Source organism: Lissotriton vulgaris, chromosome 8 (genome assembly GCF_964263255.1).
Source record: "Lissotriton vulgaris chromosome 8, aLisVul1.2, whole genome shotgun sequence".
Lineage (NCBI taxonomy): Eukaryota > Metazoa > Chordata > Amphibia > Caudata > Salamandridae > Lissotriton > Lissotriton vulgaris.
The window spans coordinates 156,279,398-156,307,324 of record NC_141696.1 but is presented as its reverse complement, the minus strand read 5'-3'; the positions used below and the strand labels follow the sequence as shown (position 1 = coordinate 156,307,324).

The following is a 27,927-nucleotide window of genomic DNA, read 5'->3' as shown; positions in this document are numbered from 1 at the left end:
TTCAGTCTTTAATAGCCTCTGCTCCATTTTCCAACATCGCCTTAAGCACCACCGCACAGCAACAAAATGAATCTGATAAACTAATCAGACTCAGTAAAAAACATATTCGAACCGAACTACACGGCCATTTTCTTTTGAGGCACCTGAAGGGTGGTACCATCCCTTGGGGACTTCAAGTGAAAAATGTGCCTGTGATCTTCACAGATGATGCGGAATACAAAAAGGGTTTCAGTTGCATAAATACTAAGTGTAGTAGGGACCTCATGGTCCACACGATTGAGACAGCTCAACGTTTGTGCCTGAAGGAATTAGAAGAAATTGAGGAAGTCACCAAAAGTATCCAGGATAATCAGTTGGTTACTGACGCCAAAGCACTGCTCGAAAAAATCGAAAAAGAGATTTTGTCTTTCAAAGACACTGCCATAAACAATAAAACTACCCAATACGAAAGGGACTCCAAATCCTTTACTTTGGAGAAAGCCTATCCGTTCTTGAAGGACGATTATTATTCCCAGGCTGAAGCAAGGGGGGCCCTTTATAACTATCAGGGACGATCACGAAACAGGTTCAAAACTTTTTCAGAGACATCATCTTCATCTGACTCGTCCGGCCCTGAATCACGAGGTAATACTAACAAGAAACAGGTCTCTTTTTTAGGGAAAGGCCAGCAAAACAAACCCAGACAAAAAATACCATGGGAGATGTGCACCCGGAAAAACTCCTACAAATCATAGAGGCTCCATCTACAGTAGTTAACTTGTCAACTAAAATTCTAACAGCGGATGAGCAATCTGTGCTCAACTTGGGACTGAAATTTGTGCCGAATACACGCCCAAATTTCACTAAAACTAAAATGGAAATGATCGCATTTTGCCGCAAGATCCGGCTCAAGGCTTTCTTTCACAACCAGCCACTTACAAACAACTACGAAACAACTGGGCTGAGGAATAAGTCCACATTTATTCCCAACCAGAATATTCCCAAACAGATTCGTGCTTTTGAGGAAGTGGTTCTTTCCTCAATTAACAATCTTGAGAAAAAGCACATGTTTGTCAAACCTAATTTGAGTAAAAACCAACGGATAGCACTGAGGGGCCTCAGCGAAGACGGCACAATCATAGTAAAGCCCGCCGACAAGGGCGGAGCAACGGTTCTGTGGCCCAGGGACAAATACCTGAAGGAAGGTGCACTCCAGGTCAACAACCAAACCTGGTACAGAAAAGTAACTGTGGACCCAACAAAAGAAATCCAAGGAATAATTGTGGACTTGATCCAAAAGGGATATGACGGTGGGTATGTGGGTGTGAAAGAAAAAGATTTTCTTGTGAAAAAATTCCCCCGCACACCCGTGTTGTATCTGCTTCCCAAGATACATAAGAACCCAGCAGAGCCCCCTGGAAGACCGATTGTCTCAGGGTGTGACTCGTGCCTGGAACCGCTGTCCAAATACGTTGACTTCTTCTTGAAACCGTTTTTGACCACTGTTAAATCATACTTACAGGACACCACAGATTTCCTGGTCAAAATTGAAGACATGGAGTTTAACGCCTCCACCGAAATCATGGTCACAATGGACGTGACATCATTGTATACGCAAATCCCTCAAAGTGAAGCACTAGAGGTGATGGAGCTATACCTAGATAGGAGAACACGACCACACAGGGTTCCCACGTCTTTCATTTTAGAACTTGCTGAGCTCACGTTAAAGAAAAATTATTTTCGCTTTAACGATGAGTTCTTCGTTCAAATCAAGGGGACAGCCATGGGTTGTCCCTATGCGCCGGAGATGGCCGTACTGTTTATGGCTGAGTACGAGAACAAATTTGTGGAGAACAATAATCCATACAAGAAACACATTAAACAGTGGCTCAGATATATTGACGACGTGTGGCTCCTGTGGCAGGGGAGTCACACCGAATTGACTGAATTCCATCAGTGGCTCAATAATAAGCATCCGGACATTAAGTTTTCAATGGAACAAAACAATGCTACAATGACGTTCCTAGATGTTGAAATAAAATGTAAGGAAGGGCGTCTCAAATCATCTCTTTTTAAGAAAGAGACTGACAGAAATACCATCCTCCACTATCAGAGTGCACACCCAAGGAATTTGAGGACCAATTTGCCCTATGGGCAGCTGCTCCGCATAAGGAGGAACTGCTCAGAGATTACAGATTTTGATTCACACTCAAAGAATTTTTGTGAAGAGATGGTGACGAGGGGATACCCTAGAAAACTGCTTAAACACGCATGCAAGAGGGCACGTTACACTCCACGAGAGTGCTTACTCGAATGCAAAACCAAACCGGAACTAGACAAAATGGTGTGTGTGACAACGTTTGGCCCCCATGCCCACCAAATCAGACAGACTATACTTAAGAACTGGCATTTGCTTGAAGAGCTGGAATGCCCATTTCCGAAGCCCATCTTTGCTTTTAAAAAAAACAAAAGCATCGGACAACAGATTGTTCGTGCTGATACAAGGGTTGAAAAACCTAAACATGACTTGTTATCAGCATGGGGCCTGAAACAGATCACGGGCCACCATAGGTGTGGCACCTGCGTGTCGTGTGACACAACGATCGAGGGCAGTGAATTCACCCACAGAAATATAAAATGGAAAAATGAAAACTTCAGTAATTGCAAAACCAAAAATGTGGTTTATGCAATCATTTGCATGTGCAACAAACTGTACATAGGCAAAACGAACCAGCAAATTAATGCCCGAGTCACCCAACATAGATCGCGCATTAAGAATAAAGTCACATCCGCTCCTATGGTACAACACTTTATGGATCAGGGGCATACAGAGATGGACTTTAAATGGACAGTCCTGCACACAATTGGGCATAATAGAAGAGTCCTTGATGTTGATGATGCTCTACTTAAAAAGGAAGCTTACCTGATATTACGATTTAATAGCCACCAGACTGGGCTAAACTCTATGTCTGAAATCTCAAGATTATAAATGTAAATCTCCACTGCAGAAATATAATGATAGATCCACGGACTACATGTCCCACAATTCCTGAGGTCAGGTGACTTAATATAGTACCCACCCCCCTTCCAACATGGCGCATTGATGTTTGGTCGCCAGCACTTGGAAGGGGAGCCTTTAACACAAAGCTAAAAGGTAATTGAACTCTAGTAACCGCTACCGCTTTTTGAATCCGGGATGTTTTATAAACAAATCAGTTAGTGACTGAGCGCCCGTTTTTTCCTGCAGATTTGATCACGTTCCGAATTGGTCTTCAGTGATGCAGCCCTAAACTTGCAACAAGCAGTTCTAAATACGTGACCTGAATTCAAGGTACGAACGTCTGCCTGTTGAGAATAATTGTTGCCTTGCATTATGATAATGTGAGTCAAGAAGTCAGCGCTTATTGGAAATGATGGTATAAACATTCTATGTTGCCGCTTACAGGTCCCACACTGCATGAAACCACGCTGATCTGCCTGAAAATCATTTGTGAAACACCGGTATAACCGACGGAGGTTTTGAAAACACGCGAACCCAAGCGCAGGTACATGCGTTGCTTAGTTAAAACTTTGCACACCTGGTTCAGCAAGAAACGAGTGTCTTTTACATTCCACCTCATTTTAACCCTTTAGGTTCGCAACTGGCACCGGTGGGCACGCTACAAGTCCCCTGTGTAATTACCTGAGATGCTCCACGCAAACATCTTCAGGTAGTAAATGTCACAAATGTCTATAAAATGGTGCACGCTTTTGGCATCACAAACTGACTTTATCCTGGCACAAATTGTCCCTCTTTCAGAAACCCCGGCAGGGACCACAACAAGTAACTGAACCCCCCCAACTGAAACCCTATAGAAAAAGTGCGACGGCCTTTTGTAAGGTAACCCCATTGCAATTACAGTTCACATTGGAGCATTTTATAGAGGCCTTTTAATTCAGGAACTTATGTATATATTTTTCTCTTTATTTTTGCACAAAATCAAACAGGAAAATCCCACAGCCCTGATGAGAACACGTTAATTCATATTTCGAGTTCGAAACGCGTCGGCCTATTGGAGAATAGCACTCTTGAATGACTGAAACATTGATTCAGTGTATTCTTTTCTTTCACTGATTAATATTGTGCATGTTACTGATTCATCTGTTCTCCAGTTGATTTTCTCTTGATTTTTCTTAATTGTGTTCACCATTCCTTGATTGGAATTGCATCAATAATGTGGACATTTTGGTAATGTATATATGATATTGACCAAATTTGAATATTGTGCAAATGTACATATGAAATGTACATATGAAATGTTTTGCTTTATGTTTTATGTAGTAGTATCATAATTTTGTACTGTTTAGTTTTTGAATAACGGTGTATATATGGGATGTCTTTTTTGTCAAACTATTTGTTGTTTGAAAATCAATAATTCATAAGGTATAAATAAAAATACCATACAAATCCTCAATCAATAGGTGATTTGTTTCTCTAATTAAGGAGACGTTGCAAAGTATTTGTACGGACAGCACTGCGTTTTTTCTAAGATTTACATATGGTCCAGCTGCCCGTACGTCCCAGGACCTAACTCCCTGTTTACAACATGAATAGAGAGTATGACAGTAGGTTTGAAATCAGTGTGAGGTTTAATGGGTTGTCCTGATTACATGTGGATGTTGTGCAAGTATTAAGCAGTGAGTGGTTAGAGGACAACTGCAAGTACAGATGAAGCTGATTGCTAATGTACAGTTAATAGTCTCCAACAATGATGACAGAAATGTTGGGTACTATTGATTCAAGGACACTGTCAATGTTTGTAGCACCTGAAGAGAATTAGAGAAGCAGGACATTAGCCATGAACTAGGTGATTATCATTGCTAAATGGTATTTGAAGAAGAAAGATCGATAGGTGCCTCATTAGGAACAGGACAATACCTACACCGGCACCTTTGTTTATCAGCTGTGGGAAGTCAGAAATGTTTGCATTGGTAACATGGAGAGCTGTATGTAAAACAACCTCGGTCGACGAGGGCTGGGCACCGAGCGGATGGTTGAACCCTGCCCGAGCAGAGCCAAGATGGCGTCGGTGGAACCTGCGATGTGTCGGTGACGACACGGAGAGCGGGCCGGTACGGCGGAATTGAAGTGCTGTGGTCCTTCAGAGAGCAGCGGTGCGGATCCCAGAGCGGACCGAACAGAACAGCTAAGGAGGCGATCGCAGGGCGGCGAGTATTGAGGAAGCCGCTTTGCCCCCGGGAACGCCTGGTGACGCCGTGGCTGTAGAGGAAGAGGCAGACAGCAGTGCGGTGGTCGGCGGCGCTTAATGCTGTCGGAGACCCGCTGGGATATAGCTGGAGTCACCCCTGCCTGGAGCACAAGACTGAGAGGCTTACTAAAGGGCTGACCAGAGGCTCTAGCCGCCATCGTGGGAGACGTGCTGAGCAGGGGAGCGGTGGAGACCCCAGCACTCATTCATGCCGGCCCCCGGATCGGGCGCTCCGCCTCAACAATTCCACAGGTGTCTATGCTGAAGTTGGTGGATTGGGGGTGCCAAAGATGCTGGGAGGTGCCTCTGCGAGAGCGGGTCTTGTACTCACGACGGTATTGGATGGCGGAGGTCAGGGCAGCGGTGTAGCCAGTGGGGGTGCTGCAGAGCGGGGAAGGGACCCTCCGACTTCAGAGATTGGGTCCGCGGTCTAGGCTGGAGGTATGGCGGGGCATCCTGTTTACTGCCATGGTTGTGCTGCGGCCGGAAGTCAGGCACGGTCGCCTGTGACGGGGGCAGGGCCACGTCCAGACCGGAAGAGGAGGCAGGCGGAGTCAAATGCGTCTCGCGCCCGGGGCTCCTGTGAGCGGTGTGGAGCCCCGGGGCCGCGCCAGCAGGAGGTTGGGCGCCGCGTGCTGAGAGCAGAGTCCCCGACATTGGCCAGGTAAGTTCCAAAAGGCTGGGGGGGCTTGGTGCACTTGTGTGTGTGTGAGTGCGTGTATGCTCGTGTGTGTATGTATGTGTGCAACGGTGACGGCGGGGGAGGGAGGGAGGGAGGGAGGGAGGGGGGGCCTCGGTGCACTTGTGTGTGTGTGTGTGTGTGCGCGTGTGTGTGTGTATGTGTCAGGGGGGGGTGTCTCTGTATGTATGTATGTGCGTGCGTGCATGGGCGCTTGTGTGTGTGTATGCGCATGCGTGTGTGGTGCTTGAGCTTCCCAGGAGACAGCGCCTGGCCACAGCGCGCGTTCCAGTTTCAAATTGGCTCCAAGGATGCGCGTGGCCGAAACTGTCTCCTGGGAAGCACACTCGCTAACAAAAGATCTCGGCGGAGACGCGCTTCCGCGCGTTTAGCCGAGACCTAATTATACGAGTTTGAAGACAGAATTGGGCAAATTCATTTGCAGTTGAAACTGAAGTTTGTTACTTATTCAGATATTATATGCACTGCCAATTTTTAGCTGAGATTCTAAAAGAACTCAGAGACAAAATGGATTTAAAGTTTTGTCAGAAGTGGGATTCAAACCCACGCCTCCAGGAGAGACTGCGGCCTTAACGCAGCGCCTTAGACCACTCGGCCATCCTGACAACATGTTGCATGTTCCTCTACAGAGAGAGAAAGATATTGTGAACCAAAAAAAGCACACATCTTAGGCCATCAGTGGCTAGAGCATGAAAAAAACTCACTGCACTTTTCCAAGTCGACAACCATATAAGCCCATGTGAGGGAAATTATCTGATTTTTTCTCTCTCAAGAAAAAAGTAGAGTAAACACACAATTGTCAGAAGAGGGATTTGAACCCACACCTCTAGACGAAACTGCGACCTGAACCCAGTACCTTATACCACTCGGCCATCCTGACTTGCATTTGTGGTACCTTCCACAGGCCAGACTGCCATGAAAGTGGGGTACCGAAAAGGCATGCCCTCAATTTATTTATCCTATTATAAGTACTTCCAACAGATCTTTGAACAATCCATAGAGAGCAGTACCTATGAAGAACTCTTTAGACCTTTAAGGCGTACAAAGAGAAAGTGCTATTCACCAGCCACTTGAATGGCCCAAAGCTGCTTTGAATTTGAGTCAACAGCCACCTCTTGGCTAGCTAAAGCAAATTCAACAAGGAATTTCAATGTCACAACATTGGGTGGAATACTTAAATCTAAGCAGCCCCTGATCACAGCCCTGAGGAAATTGCTGTAAGTGTGCTGGAGTACAACTGTCTACCAGATGCTAGGCATTCTTCCATATTTGCATGGACTGTCTGGCCAGGGCATACAAGAGCATGACTTTTTCAGATGAGCTCTTACATGGGTCCTATGCTCATATAGTAAGGACTGCACCTTGTCAGCAAGACTTTATACAACCGAAATATATGAGAAACCCCAGCTCTCTTGACTAGATGAGCACGGAATCACGTCCCAGGAAAGACCAACAGATGCAACTTCCATCAGATGTTAACCTGATAAAGGAGATTATATCTCCAAAAGTCATGTTAGAAGTGGGATTTGAACCCACGTCTTTAGAGGAGACTGCGGCCTCAACACAGCACCTTAGACCACTCGGCCATCCTGACAGTACATAGTCTTAAGAAATTTATAAAAGTCACTCAGAAATTTCTGCCTCCATGCAAGCTTGAAATAATTTAAACCTTCAAACACAAGGTGCAACTTTATGCACAGGACAATAAACACAGAAAATCACATATGAAAGCATTTCTTTTCACAGGTGTACTGTTTGTATGCTTTTAGAATACCTCATACCTCTCACCAGCTATTTAGGGTCCTGTATCCTACTCACAAAATTACCTTGCCTGTGACCTCTCTCTCTACACAAACAACTACTGCAGAGGAAGTAGGAAGGCAGAAGGTGGGGCAGTTTATGCAAATTTATGCTGTCAATGTGCCTTGCAGATTCATGCAGGATTTCTAGATCCTTGCTGGATACAAGAGAGCAGACCTTGTTTCAGATCAACTGTCCCTAGCAGGGAATGTCTGAGCACATGCAGTCTTTTGCTCTTTAGCCCCTGGCCTGGGACTCACCCTCACTGGCTGAGGCGTGAAGTTCTGCATACCAACGTTGCATAGAGGGTACGTTTGTGGTCGGTTTGGGATGGGTGGGAGGTCAAAAGCAGGGAAAAGCATGTCGCCTTCACTTCTAGTCTCCTCTTCTAGGCCTACCTGCCGTTCACTCACTCTGTCTTTGTTTCATTCTTTCCTTCCTCAACACCCCTTCTCACTCACTCGCTCTATCACTTGTGCTCTTTCCCCTTGCTCTGCATTTCATAGTGGAAACATCTCTTGAATAGAGCATTAGAAAATGAGGTTACATACAAATAACAATCTACTTATTGGAAACCAAAAATATCACAAGACTGAATGTAACCCATTTCTTTAATAAAAGGGACTTTTTAAGCACCCCCCAAAAAACACATAAAACACCACGAGTGCTAGAAGAATATTATACGAGTTTGAAGACAGAATTGGGCAAATTCATTTGCAGTTGAAACTGAAGTTTGTTACTTATTCAGATATTATATGCACTGCCAATTTTTAGCTGAGATTCTAAAAGAACTCAGAGACAAAATGGACTTAAAGTTTTGTCAGAAGTGGGATTCGAACCCGCGCCTCCAGGAGAGACTGCGGCATTGACGCAGCGCCTTAGACCACTCGGCCATCTTGTCCACATGCTGCACGTCTATCTACAGAGAGAGAAAGATATTGTGAACCAAAAAAAGCACACATCTTAGACCATGAGTGGCTAGAGCAAGAAAAAAACTCACTGCACTTTTCCAAGTAGACAACCATATAAGCCCATGTGAGGGAAATGATCTGATTTTTCCTCTCTCAACAAAAAAGTAGAGTAAATACACGATTGTCAGAAGTGGGATTTGAACCCACGCCTCCAAAAGAGACTGCGACCTGAACACAGCACCTTAGACCACGCGGCCATCCTGACTTGCATTTGTCTTACCTTCCACAGGCCAGACAGCCATGCAAGCTGGGTACCGAAAAGGCATGCCCTCAATTTATTTATCCTATTATAAGTACTTCCAACAGATCTTTGAACAATCCATAGAGAGCAGGACCTATGAAGAACTCTTTAGACCTTTAAGGCGTACAAAGAGAAAGTGCTATTCACCAGCCACTTGAACGGCCCAAAGCTGCTTTGAAATTGAGTCAACAGCCACCTATTGGCTAGCTTAAGCAAATTCAACAAGGAATTTCAATGTCACAACATAGGGTGGAATACGCAAATCCAAGCAGCCCCTGATCACAGCCCTGAGGAAATTGCCGTAAGTGTGCTGGAGTCCAACTGTCTACCAGATGCTAGGCATTCTTCCATATTTGCATGGCCTGTCTGGCCAGGGTATACAAGAGCATGACTCTTCCAGATGAGCTCTTACATTGGTCCTATGCTCATATAGTAAGGACTGCACTTTGTCAGCAAGACTTTATACAACCGAAATATATGAGAAACCCCAGCTCTCTTGACTAGATGAGGACGGAATCACGTCCCAGGTGAAGACCAACAGATGCAACTTCCATCAGATGTTAACCTGATAAAGGAGATTGTATCTTCAAAAGTCATGTCAGAAGTGGGATTCTAACCCACGCCTCCAGAGGAGACTGCGGCCTAAACACAGCGCCTTAGACCACTCGGCCATCCTGACAGTGCAGAGTCTTAAGAAATGTATAAAAGTCACTCAGAAATTTCTGCCTCCATGCAAGCCTGAAATAATTTAAACCTTCAAACACAAGGTGCAACTTTATGCACAGGACAATAAACACAGAAGATCACATGTGAAAGCATTTCATTTCACAGTTGTACAATTTTTATGCTTTTAGAATACCTCATACCTCTTACCAGCTATTTAGGGTCCTGTATCCTACTCACAAAATTACCTTGCCTGCAACCTCTCACTCTACACAAACAACTACTGCACAGGAAGTAGGAAGGCAGAAGGTGGGGCAGATTATGCAAATGTATGCTGTCAATCTGCCTTGCAGATTCATGCAGGATTTCTAGATCCTTGCTGGATACAAGAGAGCAGACCTTGTTTCAGATCAACTGTCCCTAGCAGGGAACGTCTGAGCACATGCAGTCTATTGCTCTCTAGCCCCTGGCCTGGGACTCACCCTCACTGGCTGAGGCGTGAATTTCTGCATACCAACGTTGCATAGATGGTACGTTTGTGGTCGGTTTGGGATTGGTGGAAGGTCAAAAGCAGGGAAAAGTATGTCGCCTTCACTTCTAGTCTCCTCTTCTAGGCCTACCTGCCGTTCACTCACTCTGTCTTTGTTTCATTCTCTCCTTCCTCAACACCCCTTCTCACTCACTCGCTCTATCACTTGTGCTCTTTCCCCTTGCTCTGCATTTCATAGTGGAAACATCTCTTGAATGGAGCATTAGAAAATGAGGTTACATAAAATTAACAATCTACTTATTGGAAACCATAAATATCACAAGACTGAATGTAACCCATTTCATTAATAAAAGGGACTTTTTAAGCACCCCCCAAAAAACACATAAAACACCACGAGTGCTAGAAGAATATTATACGAGCTTGAAGACATAATTGGGCAAATTCCTTTGCAGTTGAAACTAAAGTTTGTTACTTATTCAGATATTATATGCACTGCCAATTTTTAGCTGAGATTCTAATAGAACTCAGAGACAAAATGGACTTAAAGTTTTGTCAGAAGTGGGATTCGAACCCACGCCTCCAGGAGAGACTGCGGCCTTAACGCAGCGCCTTAGACCACTCGGCCTTCCTGACCACATGTTGCTTGATCATCTACAGCAGGGGTGTCCAAACCTGTCCTGGCGGGCCGTATCCATGCCAGATTTTTGGGAAATCCCCATCTGGTGATCACGGTTCGATCCCCGGCGCCGGCGGCAGATCAGAGTGCCCAGGACGGGCTCCATGCGTCCCGGGCCTTCGTCCCCCGGGCGTCCGGGGCTCCACCCAGGCTGACGGCATGGCAGAGTGCCTGGGTCGGGCTCCATGGTTTTCAGGGTGGTCCTCCCCTGGGTGTCGGAGCGCTCCAGGCCGACGGCATGGAAAAGTGCCCAGGACGGGCTCCATGGGTCCCGGGCAGTCCTATCCCCTGGGCGTACGTGGTTGTCCGACATTCGGTCGGATGTGCTTTTACGTACCGGATCGGAATCGGCCCAAAAAAATCGTACGTAAAGTATATAGCAAGTCAACCTGAAATCTACTGGGTCAGAATGGGCTCGATTCCGATCCGTGTCGGAAGGTTAGGAGTCCGTACGAATTTGTCGGGATTGGAAGTCCGTACGAATTTGTCGGAATTGGGAGTCCGACCATGGACGGGCTCCAATGGGTCCTAGGCAGTCCACCCCCGGGCGTCCAGGCCCGAGAGCGCCGGTGGTCCACCCCGTGCCTGAGGCCCAGCCGGGGTCCCTGAGCCCTGCCTTGCGTGGGCAGGCAGGCAGGAGCCCTACCTCGAAGGCTCGGGGTGGGAAGCACTTTCGATCCTGGCCATCTGGTCGCACGGTACCGCTCGGCCATCTGCTCGCACATAATGCTTTCCAATGGGGCGACCAGATGGCCGGGCTTCCCTGGAAGTCCCGATGAGGTGCCATTTGCCTCCCGGATCCCAGCGAGGGCTCCATGAGGTCAGGTTCTTTCACGCCTTGGGTCCCCTCTGTCACCTCGCCTACACAGATTACAAGAAAGGGGGGTAATTTCCCTCCGGATTACTAGGGGCAGGGTACGCCCAGACACCCCTCCAAGGCTGGTGGATCTCTGCCATGGGGACCAGATAGACTATGCCTGGGCAACACCTCCCTAGGCCACCCGGGGCTTACTTCCTCCAGGCCAACTGCATGTCAAATTGCCCAGGACGGGCTCCACGGGTCCCAGGCAGTCCTCCCCCGGGCGTCCGGGGCTCCCTTCCCCAGGCCGACGGCAGGTCAGAGTGCCCAGGACGGGCTCCATGGGTCCCGGGCAGTCCTCCCCCGGATGTCGGCGCTCCCTTCTCCAGGCCGATGGCAGGTCAAAGTGCCCAGGACGGGCTCCACGGGTCCCGGCCAGTCCTCCCCTGGGCGACCGGGGCACCCATCTCCAGGAGGCCAAAGGCATTGGCAAAGCACCCGGGAAGGGCTCCATGGGTCCCGGGCAGACCTCCCCCGGGCCTCCGGGGTACCCATCCCCATGAGGCCAACGGCATTGGCAGAGTACCCAGGATGGGCTCCATGGGTCCCGGGCAGACCTCCCCCCCGGGCGTCCGGGGCACCCATCTCCATGAGGCCAACGGCATCGTCGGCAAAGTACCCGGGAAGGGCTCCACGGGTCCCGGGCAGGCCTCCCCCGGGGACGGGCTCCATGGGTCCCGGGCAGATTCCCCCGGGCGTCCGGGGCACCCACCTCCAGGCCGACGGCATGTCAAAGTACCCAGGACGGGCTCTACGGGTCCCGGGCATTCCTCCCCCAGGTCGTCCGGGCCCTAGAGCTCCGGTGGTCTAACCTGCGCCAGAGGCCCAGCCAAGGTCCAAGAGCCCTGCCTTGCGTGGGCAGGCAGTCAGGAACCCTACCGCGAAGGCTTGGGATGGATGGGGAGCTGGGAGTCCTTTCGATCCCGGCCATCTGGTCGCACGTTTCCGCTCGGCCATCTGGTCGCACGCAATGCTTTCCAATTGTGCGACCAGATGGCCGGGCTTCCCTGGAAGTCCCGATGAGGTGCCATTTGCCTCCCCGATCCCAGCAAGGTCTCCAGGAGATCGGGTACTTTCGCGCCTTGGGTCCCCTCTGTCCCCTCGAGTGCACGGATTACAAGAAAGGGGGGTAATTTTATTGGATTATTAGGGACAGGGTACGCCTGGACACTTCTCGCGGGCTGGCAGTTCTCTGCCCGGGGGACCAGATGAGATACGCCTGGGCAACACCTCCCCCGGGCGTCCGGGGCTCCATTCTCCGGGCCAACGGCATGGCTCAATGCCCAGGACGGGCTCCACGTGTCCCGGACAGACCTCCCCCGGGCGTCCGGGGCACCCATCTCCAGGAGGCCAACGGGATGGCAAAGTACCCGGGAAGGGCTCCAGGGGTCCTGGGCAGCCCTCCCCAGGGCGTCCGGGGCTCCCACCTCCAGGCCGACGGCATGTCACACTGCCCAGGACGGGCTCCATGGGCCCCGTACAGACCTCCCCGGGGCGTCCGGGGCACCCATCTCCAGGAGGCCAACGGGAATGGCAGAGTACCCGGGAAGGGCTCCATGGGTCCCGGGCGTCCGGGGCTTCCACCTACAGGACGACGGCATGTCACACTGCCCAGGACGGGCTCCATGGGCCCCGGACAGACCTCTGTTGTACTCAAAAGGAGGATGGATACTTCAAGTAAGATGGATTAAGTTACTTTATTTAAGTTAGTTAGATAAGTTATAAAGATAACCCCATCAGGAGCAGCTGTCCTGCTGCTCAGCCCTCACTCAACTGACATTCATAACATACTAACATTCCACTCATCCAACATTCTACAACACATGCATTCTAGCTGAGCAGCAGGGAGACTCAAGATACAACAACCTCCCCCGGGCATCCGGGGCACCCAACTCCAGGAGGCCAACGGGATGGCAGAGTACCCGGGAAGGGCTCCACGGGTCCCGGGCAGCCCACCCCCGGGCGTCCGGGGCTCCCAACTACAGGCCAACGGCATGTCACACTGCCCAGGACGGGCTCCATGGGCCCCGTACAGACCTCCCCCGGGCGTCCAGGGCACCCATCTCCAGGAGGCCAACGGGAATGGCAGAGTACCCGGGAAGGGCTCCATGGGTCCCGGACGTCCGGGGCTTCCACCTACAGGACGACGGCATGTCACACTGCCCAGGACGGGCTCCATGGGCCCCGGACAGACCTCCCCCGGGCATCCGGGGCACCCATCTCCAGGAGGCCAACGGGATGGCAGAGCACCCGGGAAGGGCTCCATGGGTCCCGGGCAGCCCTCCACCCGGGCGTCCGGGGCACCCATCTCCATGAGGCCAACGGCATTGGCAAAGTACCCGGGAAGGGCTCCACGGGTACCGGGCATCCCTCCCCCGGGCGTCCGGGGCACCCATCTCCATGAGGCCAACGGCATCGGCAAAGTACCCGGGAAGGGCTCCACGTGTCCCGGACAGGCCTCCCCCGGGCGCCCGGGGCACCCTCCTCCAGGCCGACGGCATGTCAAAGTGTCCAGGACGGGTTCCATGGGTCCCGGGCGTCCGGGGCTCCCACCTCCAGGCCGACGGCATGTCAAAGTGCCCTGGACGGGATGCACGGGTACCGGGCCGTCCTCCCCTGGGCGTCCGGGGCTCCCATCTCCAGGCCAACGGCATGGCTCAATGCCCAGGACGGGCTCAATGGGTCCCACGCAGGCCTCCCCCGGGCGTCCGGGGCACCCATCTCCATGAGGCCAATGGCATTGGCAACGTACCCGGGAAGGGCTCCACGGGTCCCGGGCAGGCCTCCCCCGGGCGTCCAGGGCACCCACCTCCAGGCCAACAGCATGTAAAAGTGCCTAGGACGGGCTCCATGGGTCCCGGGCAGCCTACCCCCGGGCGTTCGGGGCACCCATCTCCAGGAGGCCAATGGTCTTACAAAGTACCCGGGAAGGGCTCCACGGGTACCGGGCAGTCCTCCTCGCCGGGCGTCCGGGGGCTCCCTTCTCCAGGCCAATGGCATGGCTCAATGCCCAGGACGGGCTTCATGTGTCCCGGACAGACCTCCCCCGGGCGTCTGGGGCACCCATCTCCAGGCCAACGGCATGGCTCAATGCCCAGGATGGGCTCCATGGGTCCGGGGAGGCGTCCCATGCGCCTCCGGGCTTGGGAGCCCCGGCTGGGTCCAGGGGCCCGGCAGGGCCCCGGGTCGGGTGCTCCGGCCCTGGTCCCTGTCTCCCAGCCTGCTGCACTGCCAAGGGCCCGGGAAGGGGTTCCGATGTGCCCGGGGAGCCTCCCCTTGCTTGGCTGGGTTCAGGAGCAGTGGCTAGGGCCCCTGAGGGCCCGGGGAGGGTGTCCTCCCCACCCCGGGCTCTGTTCTTGGTCCTGCTGCGTGGCAGGGTGCCCGGGACGGGGTCCGGAGGGACCGGGGAGGCGTCCCATGCGCCTCCGGGCTTGGGAGCCCCGGCTGGGTCCAGGGGCCCGGCCGGGCCGGGCCCCGGGTCGGGTGCTCCGGCCCTGGTCCCTGTCTCCCAGCCTGCCGCACTGCCAAGGGCCCGGGAAGGGGTTCCGATGTGCCCGTGGAGCCTCCCCTTGCTTGGCTGGGTTCAGGAGCAGTGGCTAGGGCCCCTGAGGGCCCGGGGAGGGCATCCTCCCCACCCCGGGCTCTGTCCTTGGTCCTGCTGCATGGCAGGGTGCCCGGGACGGGGTCCGGAGGGACCGGGGAGGCGTCCCATGCGCCTCCGGGCTTGGGAGCCCCGGCTGGGGCCAGGGGCCCGGCCGGGCCCCGGGTCGGGTGCTCCGGCCCTGGGCCCTGTCCTGGCCTGCCGCACTGCCAAAGGCCCGGGACGGGGGTTCCGTGGTGCCCGGGGAGCCTCCCCCTGCTTGGCTGGGTTCAGGAGCCCCGTCCGGGGCCCCTGAGGGCCCCGGGGAGGGCGGCCTCCCCACCCCGGGCTCCGTCCTGGGTCCTGGCGCGCGGCAGGGTGCCAGGGACGGGGTCCGGCGTGCCCGGGGAGGCTCGCCCTGCGCCTCCGGGCCTGGTGGCCCCGGCTGGGTCCAGGGGCCCGGCCGGGGCCCCGGGTGGGGTGCTCCGGCCCTGGGCCCTGTCCCCCGGCCTGCCGCACTGCCAAAGTCCCGGGACGGGGTTCCGTGGTTCCCGTGGAGCCTCCCCGTGCTTGGCTGGGTTCAGGAGCCCCACCCGGGGCCCCCAAGGGCCCCGGGGAGGGTGGCCTCCCCACCCCGGGCTCCGTCCTGGGTCCTGCCGTGGGGCAGGGTGCCTGGGACGTGGTCCGGCGGGCCTGGGGAGGCTTCCCCTGCGCCTCCGGGCCCCGGCTGGGTCCAGGGGCCCGGTCGGGGCCCCGGGTCGGGTGCTCCGGCCCTGGGCCCCGTCCCCCGGGCTGCCGCTCCACCCAGGGCCCAGGACAGGGGTCCGTCGGTCCCTTGCAGGCCTCCCCTGCTTGTCAAGGTGTAAGCGGGCCCCGGGTCGGAGGGCCAGCTGGCCCCTGGCAGCCTCCATGGCTGTGGCCCGGCTGGGGCCCCGGGCCTCCGGCCCGCCATGCCCCGGGCACCCGCTCCCTCCTTCGTCGGGGCACGGGGCGACCAGATGGCATCCCTTTCGTGCCCGGCCATCTGGTCGCCCGGATCCCCTCGGCCATCTGGTCGCCCGTATCCCCTCGGCCATCTCGTCTCCCCTATCCCCTCGGCCATCTGGTCGCCCGGATCGCCTCGGCCATCTGGTCGCCCGCAATGCTTTCCAATGGGGGCGACCAGATGGCCGAACTTCCCTGGAAGTCCCGATGAGGTGCCATTTGCCTCCCGGATCCCAGCAAGGGCTCCAGGAGGTCGGGTACTTTCGCGCCTTGGGTCCCCTCTGTCACCTCGAGTGCACAGATGATAAGACAGGGGGGTAATGTTCCTCCGGATTACTAGGGAGAGGGTCAGTCAGACCTCCTTGAGATCAGGCTTTTGTGAAACAGGGGAAGGCAGGACCCGGGCCCGCCTGCTGGGGCCCCCAGGGGCCTGGGGACGCTCCTGCCTCTCAGCCCCTTGACGATGGTCCTTTTTCTCCGAGTTTGCTCAGGCAGACCTCCGTGAGGTCCGGCCACGCTGAGAGGGGGAAGGCAGTCCCGGGGCCCGCCCGCCGGGGCCCCCGGGGGCCTGGGGACACTCCTGCCTCTCAGCCCCTTGCCGATGCTCCTTTTTCTCCGAGTTTGCTCAGGCAGACCTCCGTGAGGTCCGGCCACGCTGGGAGGGGGGAGGCAGTCCCGGGGCCCGCCCGCCGGTGCCCCCCCATGGGCCCGGGACGCTTCTGCCTCTCAGCCCCTTGCCGATGGTCCTTTTTCTCTGAGTTTGCCTGGGCAACACCTCCCTAGGCGTCCGGGGCTCCCTTGCCCAGGCCAACGGCATGGCACAATGCCCAGGACAGGCTCCATGGGTCCCGGGCAGCCCTCCCCCGGGTGTCCGGGGCTCCCTTCTCCAGGCCAACGGCATGGCAAAGTATCCGGGACAGGTTCCATGGGTCTCGGGCAGTCCTCCCCCAGGCGTCCGAGCCCGAGAGCTCTGGTGGTCCACCCCGCGCCTGAGTCCCAGCCGGTGTCCCTGAGTCCTGCCTTGCGTGGGCAGGCAGGCGGGAACCCTACCGCGAAGGCTCGGGGTGGGAAGCACTTTTGATCCCAGCCATCTGGTCGCACGCAATGCTTTCCTATGGGGCGACCAGAGAGCCGGGCTTCCCTGGAAGTCCCGATGAGGTGCCGTTCGCCTTCCGGATCCCAGCCAGGGCTCCAGGAGGTCGGGCACGTTTGCACCTAGGGTCCCCGGAGCCTCACGGTGCGCACTTGTTCCCAGAAAGCGGGGTAGCCTTCCTCCGGATTACTAGGGACAAGGTACTCTGGGACCCCTCTCGGCCTAGCGGTCCTCAGCCAGCAGCTGGGCGGGCCAGGATGTTGCCCCAGCCCTGGGTCCGTTCCTGGGCCTGCCGCGTGGCAGGAAGCCCTGGATGGGGTCCAGGAGGGCCCGGGGAGGTGTCCCCTGCGCCTCTGGGTTCCCAGATGGGTCCAGGGGCCCAGCCGGGCCCCGGGTCGGGTGCCACGGCCCTGGGCCCGGTCCCCCAGCCTGCCGCACTGCCAAAGGACCAGGACGGGGTTCCGTCGTGCCCGGGGAGCCTCCCCTCGCTCGGCTGAGTTCAGCAGCTCCGGCCGGGGCCCCTGAGGTCCCGTGGAGGGCGGCCTCCCCATCCCGGGCTCTGTCCTTGGTCCTGCTGCGTGGCAGGGTGCCTGGGACGGGGTCCAGAGGGCCCGGGGAGGCTTCCCCTGCGCCTCCGAGCCTTGGAGCCCCGGCTGGATCCAGGGGCCCGGGCGGGCCCCAGGTTGTGTGCTACGGCCCTGGGCCCCATCCACCGACCTGCCACACTGCCAAAGCCCCGGGACGGGGCTCCGTTGTGCCCGGGAAGCCTTCCCTCACATGATTCCAAGCACTCTGCCTTCAGGATTGTTAAGGCCTGCCATAGGAGTGACTGATAGGAATCTGTGTGTCCATTTTAGGGTTAGATATAGGTATACTATATCTACAGCACGGGGTGATTACACCAGCTTGCCCCAGCTGCCGTGCAGCCAGTTGTGTCAGATTTAGATGGCCATCCAGGGGTGGCACAATACATGCTGCAGCCCCTGGTAGGCCCTGGGTACACCTATGCCCTGTGTACAGAGTCTGATAAGGTGGCCCAGTACCAATTGGTAATGCACCTAAGGTACATGCTTACAATTTAGTGAGAGAACAGCTAGGCTGTGGGTCTGATTGGCAGGCCCACAGCCAGAGAAAGTCGTAAACCAGTGAAACAAAAGCAAAAAATCTGGGTGATCATAGGATTGCAGACCCTACTCTCCTACATGACCCCCCCCCCCCAAACTTTGGGACAATAAACTAACCTTGACCAGGTGAGTCTTCTTGCTCTAAGTGGAAATACCTGGAGAGCCCATCTGCATTGCCATGATCAGTGCCAGGTCTATGCTCCACTGTAAAATCCATCCCCTGTAGGGAAATGGACCACCTAAGCAGTTTGGGGTTTTCACCCTTCATCTGATTAAGCCACAAGAGGGGCTTATGGTCTGTCTGAATCTTGAAATGAGTGCCAAACAAGTATGGCCTCAGTTTCTTCAGGGCCCAGACCACAGCAAAGGCCTCCCTATCAATAGCTGACCAAATTTTCTCTCTGGGGGTCAGCCTTCTGCTTATAAAAGAAATGGGCTGGTCTTGACCATCAAAATTCAGTTGAGATAGAACAGCTCCCACACCCAACTCAAAAGCATCTGTTTGGACAATGAATGGTTTGGAGTAGTCTGGACTCTTGAGGATAGGTGCTGTGCTCATGGCCTGCTTTAGGTCATCGAATGCTTTTTGACAGCCTGCTGTCCACTGACCTTTTTTTGGCATTCTCTTACTTGTCAGTTCATTAAGTGGAGTCACAATTGATCCATAATTTCTGACAAACTTTCTGTAGTAACCAGTCAGGCCCAAGAAAGCTCGAACCTGAGTCTGGGTGGTTGGAGGAGCCCAGTCCCTGATTGACTGTATTTTGCTCTCCAGTGGCTGAACTTGGCCTCCACCTACAAGGTGGCCCAAGTATACAACCTGTGTCTGCCCTATCTGGCACTTTGTAGCCTTGATAGTGAGACCTGCTGCTTGCAGTGCCTCTAACACTTTCCTCAGGTGGACCAGGTGATCCTCCCAGGTGGAGCTAAAGACAGCAATATCATCTAGATATGCTGCACAGAAGTCATCCAGCCCAGTGAGAACATGATTCACCAACCTTTGGAAGGTGGCAGGTGCATTTTTCAGACCAAAGGGCATTACCACAAATTGATAATGCCCACCAGGGGTTGAAAATGCTGTCTTGGGCTTGGCATCCTCAGCTAACCTGATTTGCCAATACCCAGCTGTCAGGTCAAATGTACTTAAGTAGTTGGCAGAAGCCAATCTATCTATAAGCTCATCTGCCCTTGGTATTGGGTGGGCATCAGTCTTAGTGACTGCATTGAGACCCCTGTAGTCTACGCAAAACCTCATCTCTTTCTTACCACCCTGGGTGTGAGGTTTTGGCACTAGAACTACTGGACTAGCCCAAGGGCTATCTGAGGGTTCAATGACTCCCAACTCCAACATTTTCTGCACTTCAGTTTTGATGCAGTCTCTAACATGATCAGGCTGCCTGTAGATTTTACTCTTTACTGGCAAGCTGTCCCCAGTGTCAACCTCATGGGTGCACCAATTGGTTTGGCTGGGTGTTAGAGAGAACATATGTCTGAAAGACTGAAGAACCTGTTTACAATCTTTCTGCTGATGTTCAGAGAGGCTGCCACAAAAGACAACACCATCTACTGACCCATCATCAGGGTTCTGAGTGAGCAGGTCTGGGAGAGGGTCACTCTCTTCCTCCTGTCCCTCATCAATGGCCATGAGCAAGCTCATGTCCTCCCTGTCGACATATGCTTTGAGCCTGTTTACATGGAGCACCCTGTGGGGGCTCCTGGGAGTCCCAAGGTCCACCAGGTAGGTGACCTCTCCCTTTTGCTCAAGAATTGTGTGGGGCCCAGACCATTTGTCTTTGAGTGCAGCTGGGGCCACTGGCTCCAGCACCCACACCTTCTGTCCAGGCTGATAAACAGTCAGGACAGCCTTTTGGTCATGCCAAGCTTTTTGAAGTTCTTGACTGGCCTTAAGGTTTTCAGATGCCTTCTCCATATACTCAGCCATCCTGGAGCGGAGACCAAGTACATAGTCCACTATGCTGGTTGCAGGCTTTTTGAGAGGTCTCTCCCATCCTTCCTTCACCAAACACAGTGGGCCTCTCACAGGATGCCCATACAAAAGTTCAAAAGGGATGTAGCCAACCCCCTTTTGTGGGACCTCTCTGTAAGCAAACAGAAGGCAGGGTATCAGGACATCCCATCTACGCCTGAGCTTTTCAGGTAGTCCATGAATCATCCCTTTCAGGGTCCTATTGAACCTTTCAACAAGCCCATTGCATTGTGGATGATAGGGTGTAGTGAATTTATAATTGACACCACATTCCTTCCACATAGCAGTCAAGTAACTGGACATGAAGTTTGCACCTCTGTCAGAAACAACCTCCTTAGGGAAGCCCACTCTGGAGAACACTCCAACTAGGGCTCTTGCCACTACAGCTGCTGTAGTGGTCCTAAGTGGAATAGCTTCAGGATACCTGGTGGCATGATCCACTACCACCAGTATAAACTTGTGCCCTGATGCTGTCTGGGGTTCCATTGGACCAACAATGTCAATCCCCACTCTTTGAAAGGGCACCCCCACCACAGGCATTGGTATAAGGGGGGCCTTTGTGGTGCCACCTGACTTACCACTGGCTTGGCAAGTGACACAGGAGCGACAAAACTCCTTGGTATCTTCATTCATGTGAGGCCAGTGAAAGTGTGAGACAAGCCTGTCCCAAGTCTTTGTCTGGCCTAAGTGTCCTGCTAAGGGAATCTCATGGGCCAAGGTAAGGAGGAAACCTCTCTGAGACAAGGGGATAACCAGCCTCCTGGCCATGCCAGGCTTGGGGTCTCTTGCCTCAGTGTACAGGAGTCCATCTTCCCAGTATACCTTGTGGGTACCTGTGGCGTTCCCAGCAGCCTCAGCAGCAGCCTGCTGTCTGAGGGGTTCAAGGGAAGGGCAGTCTAACTGTTCCTTCTCCAGGTCTTCTCTTGAGGGTCCCCCTGAGCCCAGAAATTCAGCTTGATCAAGCTCAAACTCTTTAGGCTCAGTTTCCCTCAATTCCTGTTGGTCAGCCTCCTCAGAGACCTGATCCTCAACCTGGGTCAAGGGGGAAGGCAATGCCTTAACCCTACTGCTCTTCTTGGAAGGTGTCTGGTCCATTGTTCCAGGATCCAGCACCTGTTCAGTGGGGCATTTTCTGGCCTGTGACCTAGTCACAGCAAGCACATGTGCTGGCAAGCCTAACATCTCCATGTGAGTCCTATGCTCCACTTCCGACCATTGTGATGACTCCAAATCATTGCCCAACAAACAATCCACTGGGAGGTCTGAACTAACTACAACCTTCTTTTGGCCATTTACCCCTCCCCAGGAGAAAGCAACAATTGCCATACTGTGACTGGTAGTGACATTGCTTGTATTGGTCACCAGGAATTCTGTACCTGGCATGATCTGTCCAGGGTCCACAAAGTTAGGTGTCACCATGGTGACACTGGCACAAGCGTCCCTATAGGCCTGAGCCATTTAGCCATTTATCAAAGGTGTCTGTCTGAATTTGCCCAAAGTATTGGGACTGACATCAGGGGATATATCCACATCCCCTGTACAGGCAAGGACAGCCTGAGTGAGTGTGCCAACTAAGTTGTCATACCCCTCAGAACCCAAGGTTAACCCAACTAAACCCTTGGGAGGTGCACTACTACTGCTGACTGTACTAGGGGACACAGGTGCCTTAGGGGCTGCAGTAGCAGGAGTCTGCCCTCCTTTCTTGGTGCACTCACTAAACCAGTGAGTTTTACTTTTACAGTATTGGCACCACCTTTTTGACTGGCCTTCTTGAGTCTTCTTCTTCTGGGAAGCCTGACCCCCACCCTCTTTGGATTGTTGGGGACCTGTCGAAGACTTCTGGTCATTTTAACCTTTAGTATCTTTACCCTTCTGGTCTGCTTTCTTCTGACCACCCTGGTTCTGGCCCTGGTTTTGCTTAACTCTTGTTCTGACCCATCTGTCTGCCTTCTTTCCCAATTCTTGGGGAGAGGTCAGATCTGAGTCAACAAGATGCTGATGCAACAACTGGTTTGGACAATTGTTTAAAATCTGTTCCCTCATGATCAGATTGTACAATCCTGTATAATCAATAACTTTACTGCCCAGTAACCAGCCCTCCAAAGCCTTAGTGGCACAATCAACGAAATCAGACCAATCCTGAGACTGAGTTTTCTGGGTATCCCTGAACAGCAACCTGTACTGCTCAGTGGTTAGGCCAAACCCATCTATCAGTGTAGTTTTCAGGACTTGGTAATTGTTAGCATCCTCAACTCTAGTAGTGAGGAGTGTGAGAAGGTGGCCTGATATGCAGGGCTCACTATTCTAGTGAACACTATGTATCAGTCCAGCAACCCTTATTGATGATTGGTTGTAAGTCAACCTTATAGACCAGCTATCCTAGTAGCGTGGATACGAGCAGTCTAAGGCTAAAGACTCGAGAGGGCGTGTTAAGCCAGCTGTTATACCACACATATACCCCTTGAATACCAAGTGAAAGGACACCACACAAGTGTTATGAAAATAAACAAGATATTTATTAAGAATCACAACAGCCCTGTACTCTTTATGAGGACAGGGTACTAAGCACAAAACAAAACTCTTACGAAAATACTTAAGTTAGCACAGTATATACAAATGCCCGAGGGGCACGGAAAACCATATACTCTGAAAGTGGAATGCGAAATTACTAGCAGGTAAGTACAGTACTAATAGGCTTAGGAATCGCTAGGACTTGACTATAGAACCTTCAGATTACTTATAGGGGGCCTAGGGGACTCGGGTGCAGAGTGTGCACTCTCACGCGTGATGCGGGACAAAGTCTATGGTAGCTAGTAATGACAAAGTTAGTGTTCTCGGGCGAACCCGACCTGGTAGGGAGAAAACGAAAGTGGATCCTGACCCTTGGATAGTGAGGCTATGCTGGGGCACCGAAATGCCGAAGTTACCTAGCCCAGGGGCTGCAGCTGCATATGTCTCAAAAGACGACGGGAATCCTCGTTGACGGACCAGGAGCCTGGAAGAAAGAAGTTGCTGGCAGGCGACCAGTGAAGAAAGTTCGATGGATCCAAGCCTGGATCGAAGGAAGATGACACCTGAAAGCAGAGGGGACCAAGTTCGAGACTACTAGCCAGTAGTCAGTGGGCACCAGGAGGGCACCGGATGGTAGCCACCTCGACTAGGTGAGTGGGTGACGCTGTGTTCGCAGATCTCACGGACCAGGAGGCGTTGTCGGCGACCAGGAGCGAGCTGTCCCACGAAGATTGAAGCTGTCGGCGTCACTGGACCCAGGATTGGGCAACAAAGCCTTGGCAAATTCAAGCCCACGCGGTGGACTCAAAATGGCGTCTGGAGTGGACCAGGAGGGTCCGGGGTGCCTCTCTTGAAGAAGGAAGCAAGGGCCAGTCTGGAGCAACCAGACCAGCAGCAGTGATGTCGTCGGGCGTCGTGAAGAAGGCCACAAGCCAGCCGGCTAGTAGCCACACAGCGCGGTGAGCACGCAAAAGCAGAAGGGCCCCACGCAGATCGTGGAGATGCTGGAGGGCTGATCTTCGGTGCTGGAGCTGCTCAGGGTTGGGGCTTCTCGGACCCCAAAGCACTCACCAGTGGAGCACACGGTGGGCTTGTTGCAAAGAAGTCGTGCAGTCTTGGCGATCGTCGGTCCCTCGAGGTCTCGTCGCACTCACAGTTCTCAGCTTTGCTGTAGAGGTGAGTAGAGGTCAGAGGTGCCAGGGAAGCCGGGTCTCGTCGAGCTGGGTCGTCGGATTCGTGAAGAAGGACTTGCAGCAGACCGCAGTGTTCTTAGGATGGTGCCTGCGGATGCAGGGTGACTACTCCTTAGCCACAAGGGAGAATCTTGAAGAAGAAATCTTGATGTCCTTTCGTAGAAAGTCGTGTCTTGATTCCAAAGATGATCTACTTTTAACAGGGGGCCCGCTCCCATCTTTATACTAAAAAAGGGGGCTGACCCGGTGACTAGGTCCTGCCTATGGGTGGGACTAGGAGGGGGGTGGTTACACCCCTCTCCCATGCCGGACTTCCCCAGGCCAGGGGCTGGTGTGCCCCTGGAACTGGTTCTGACTGGCCTATGCGTAGTGAGCACCGGGGTGCCACTCAGCAGTCACCTTCCTGTAAAGCCCTGCCTACCCAGGATACACAAAACCATGTCTGGGACGGTGCTAGCACCGCCCCTGACAGGAAACCCTTTGTCCAGGCTCCCCTCGCTGGAAGGACTCCCAGCTGCAGGGGGTCAGACTCGTGTCTGTGGTGGCAGCATCCATTTTGTGGAGCTGAGGCTTCGTTTAACTTTAACCGGGGTTCACAGTTACATACATGTCGTGTCCCTTTAGAAGGGTGGAATGCTAACCCCGTCGCCAGAATTGGCGAGGGGTTAGTATTCAAATTCGTATGACACCTTACTCGACATGTTTTGATAAAGCAATACCAAAGATAGCATTTAACCGCAAGGATTATAATGCACTTCAGAGTATATGGTATGCGATATCATGGAACAGCTATTAGGACTTGATTCCGCAAGCTGCAGACAGGCTCAGCTCATGCCAGAGCACCATCTCACACGATTCCAAGCACTCTGCCTTCAGGATTGTCAAGGCCTGCCATAGGAGTGACTGATAGGAATCTGTGTGTCCATTTTAGGGTTAGGTATAGGTATACTACACCTACAGCAAAGGGTGATTACACGACTTTGCCCCAGCTGTCATGCAGCCAGTTGTGTCAAATTTAGGAGGCCAGCCAGGGGTGGCATAATACATGCTGCAGCCCCTGGCAGCCCTGGGTACACCTATGCCCTGAGTTACAGGGTCTGATAAGGTGGCCCAGTACCAATGGGTAAATGCACCTAGGGTACATGTTGTAATTTAGAAGGAGAACAGCCAGGCTGTGGGTCTGATTGGCAGGCCCACAGCCAGAGAAAGTCGTAAACCAGTGAAACAAAAGCAAAAAATCTGGGTGATCATAGGATTGCAGACCCTACTCTCCTACAAGGAGCTTATCTCTACCTTTGCCTTCAAAGGAGAGCCACAAGACAGCTGCCCACTGACTCTGGGGGATGCACTGTACAGTGCAGGCCCTCTCCAAAGCAGTTATCCATTTGTGGATATCATCCCCATCTCTAAAGGGGGGCACTATCTTACTCAGGTGTCTAGTGTCTAAACTCCTGTCTTTCTCTTTTGGGAGAATGCTGCCACCAGTGGGTTTTGACCCACTCAATTCTTGCTCTCTAGCAAAGGCAAGTCTTTCTTTGGCCAGGGCAAGTTCTTCTCTTTCAATCCTCAGTTGGACTTCCCTTTCCTTGGCTTCTAAGAGTCTCCTCTGAGGGGATGTCAATCCTCTCTGAGCAGAGGCCTGAGAGCCATTGGTTCGAATGGATCTGTTAGAGCCTCTAGATAGAGACCTAACTCGTCCATTCCCAATGTTAAGCTGGCCTGAGAGGGGCCCCAGGGGTCTCCTAGTACCACCCTCATGCCTGCTTAAGTTGTCCCTAGTTAGCTGGCTAACTGCTGCTGGACCTTTGTCTGCCTCATCCCCAGATACCTCTTGATCATCGTCCTCCTCTCCTGAGAGATGGATGAGATCAGGGTCACCTAGGGTTCTCTCTAGGGCGGGCATGTCCCCCTCTGGATGAGAAGAGCTAAGTTTCTCAGCTTTTCTGGCATCATAAGTCTCTAAGAGACCAATCAGAAATGGGATTGTGGGGTTAGACCCCTGTTTTAGCTTCCTTGAGGTACACACTTGTCTCATCTCATGGAAGCTAAGGGCAGCATATCTGGAAGAGGCCTGTGGAGGGTCCTCAACCACAAGAGGGGTCTCTGTAGACTCTCCGTGGTTAGACATGCTTCTAGTGTGGTGTGAGTGATGCACCTACCTACACTATATGTTTGCCTACTGATCCCTTGCTAAGAGTTGTAGCCAAGGTGTGCTAAGCCTTGAGGAGCTACAACAGCCGGTTCAGTAGAACTCAGAGTATTCTAAGCTAAGTTATATGTACCTGGAGTACTTATGTGATCTTTTACAAGATATTCTTAGGATATGTGTGGTAAAACAACAGAAAGATCAAATCCCAACCGCTGCTTACCAATGTGAGAAGTTGGCCTGATATGCAGTGCTCACTATTCTAGTGATCACTATGTATCAGTCCAGACAACCCTTATTGATGATTGGTTGTAAGTCAACCTTATGGACCAACTATCCTAGTAGCGTGGATACGAGCAGTCTAAGGCTAAAGACTCTTGAGGCGTGTTAAGCCAGCTGTTATACCATCACATATACCCCTTGAACACCAAGTGAAAGGACACCACACAAGTGTTATGAAAATAAACAGTTATTTATTTAGGTCACAACAGCCCTGTACTCTTTATGAGGACAGGGTACTAAGCACAAAACAAAACTCTTACGAAAATACTTAAGTTAGCACAATTTACACAAATGCCCGAGGGGCACGAAAAACCATATACACTAAAAGTGGAATGCGAAATTACTAGCAGGTAAGTACAGTACTAATAGGCTTTGGAATCGCTAGGACTTGACTATAGAATCTTTAGATTACTTCTAGGAGACCTAGGGGACTCGGGTGCAGAGTGTGCACTCTCACGCGGGAAGCGGGACAAAGTCTATGGTAGCTAGTAAAGACAAAGTTAGTGTTCTCGGGCGAACCCGACCTGGTAGGGAGAAAACGAAAGTGGATCTGGACCCTTGGATAGTGAGGCTATGCTGGGGCACCAAAATGCCGAAGTTACCTAGCCCAGGGGCTGCGGCTGCATAGGTCTGAAAAGACGTCGGGATTCTTCGTTGACGAACCAGGAGCCTGAAGAAAAGATGCTGGCAGGCGACCAGTGAAGAGAGTTCGGAGTGATCCAAGCCTGGATCTGGAAGATGGAAGACACCTGAAAGCAGAGGGGACCAAGTTCGTGACTACTAGCCAGTAGTCAGGTGGCACCAGGAGGGCACCGGATGGTAGTCACCTCGACTAGGTGAGTGGGCAACGCTGTGCTCTGCAGATCTCACGGACCAGGAGGCGTTGTCGGCGACCAGGATGGAGGAGCGAGCTGTCCCACGATGGATTAAGCTGTCGGCGTCGCTGAACCCAGGATTGGGCAACAAAGCCTTGGCAAATTCAAGCCCACGCGGTGGACTCAAAATGGCGTCTGGAGTGGACCAGGAGGGTTCGGGGTGCTCCTCTGTTGGAAGGGAGCAAGGGCCAGTCTGGAGCAACCAGACCAGCAGTGGTGATGTCGTCGGGCGTCGTTAGGAAGGCCACAAGCCAGCGGGCTAGTAGCCAAACAACGCGGTGAGCAGCAAAGAGCAGAAGGGCCCCACGCAGATCGTGGAGATGCTGGGAGGCTGAAACTTCGGTGCTGGAGCTGCTCAGGGTCGGGGCTTCTCGGACCCCAAAGCACTCACCAGAGGATCCCTCGGCGGTCGTGCTGGAAAGGAGTCATGCAGTCTTGAAGATGGCCGGTCCCTCGAGGTCTCGTCGCACCCACGGTTCTCAGCTTGGCTGTAGAGGTGGGTAGAGGTCAGAGGTGCCAGGGAA

At 53.1% G+C, this 27,927-nt stretch overlaps 1 long non-coding RNA gene and 2 other non-coding genes across 3 annotated transcripts; 1 reads left to right on the top strand and 2 right to left on the bottom strand.

The window, feature by feature from the left end:
* Window positions 1-3,077: 3,077 nt before the first annotated feature.
* LOC147696783 (uncharacterized) lies at window positions 3,078-3,525 on the top strand. Its single transcript, XR_015299117.1, has 3 exons — window positions 3,078-3,133; window positions 3,227-3,310; window positions 3,425-3,525. It is a non-coding gene; the product is annotated as an uncharacterized LOC147696783 (long non-coding RNA).
* Window positions 3,526-6,450: 2,925 nt separating this feature from the next.
* TRNAL-AAG (transfer RNA leucine (anticodon AAG)) lies at window positions 6,451-6,533 on the bottom strand. The gene has a single exon. It is a non-coding gene; the product is annotated as a tRNA-Leu (tRNA).
* A 3,003-nt stretch (window positions 6,534-9,536) lies between these two features.
* TRNAL-UAG (transfer RNA leucine (anticodon UAG)) lies at window positions 9,537-9,619 on the bottom strand. The gene has a single exon. It is a non-coding gene; the product is annotated as a tRNA-Leu (tRNA).
* Window positions 9,620-27,927: the final 18,308 nt, after the last annotated feature.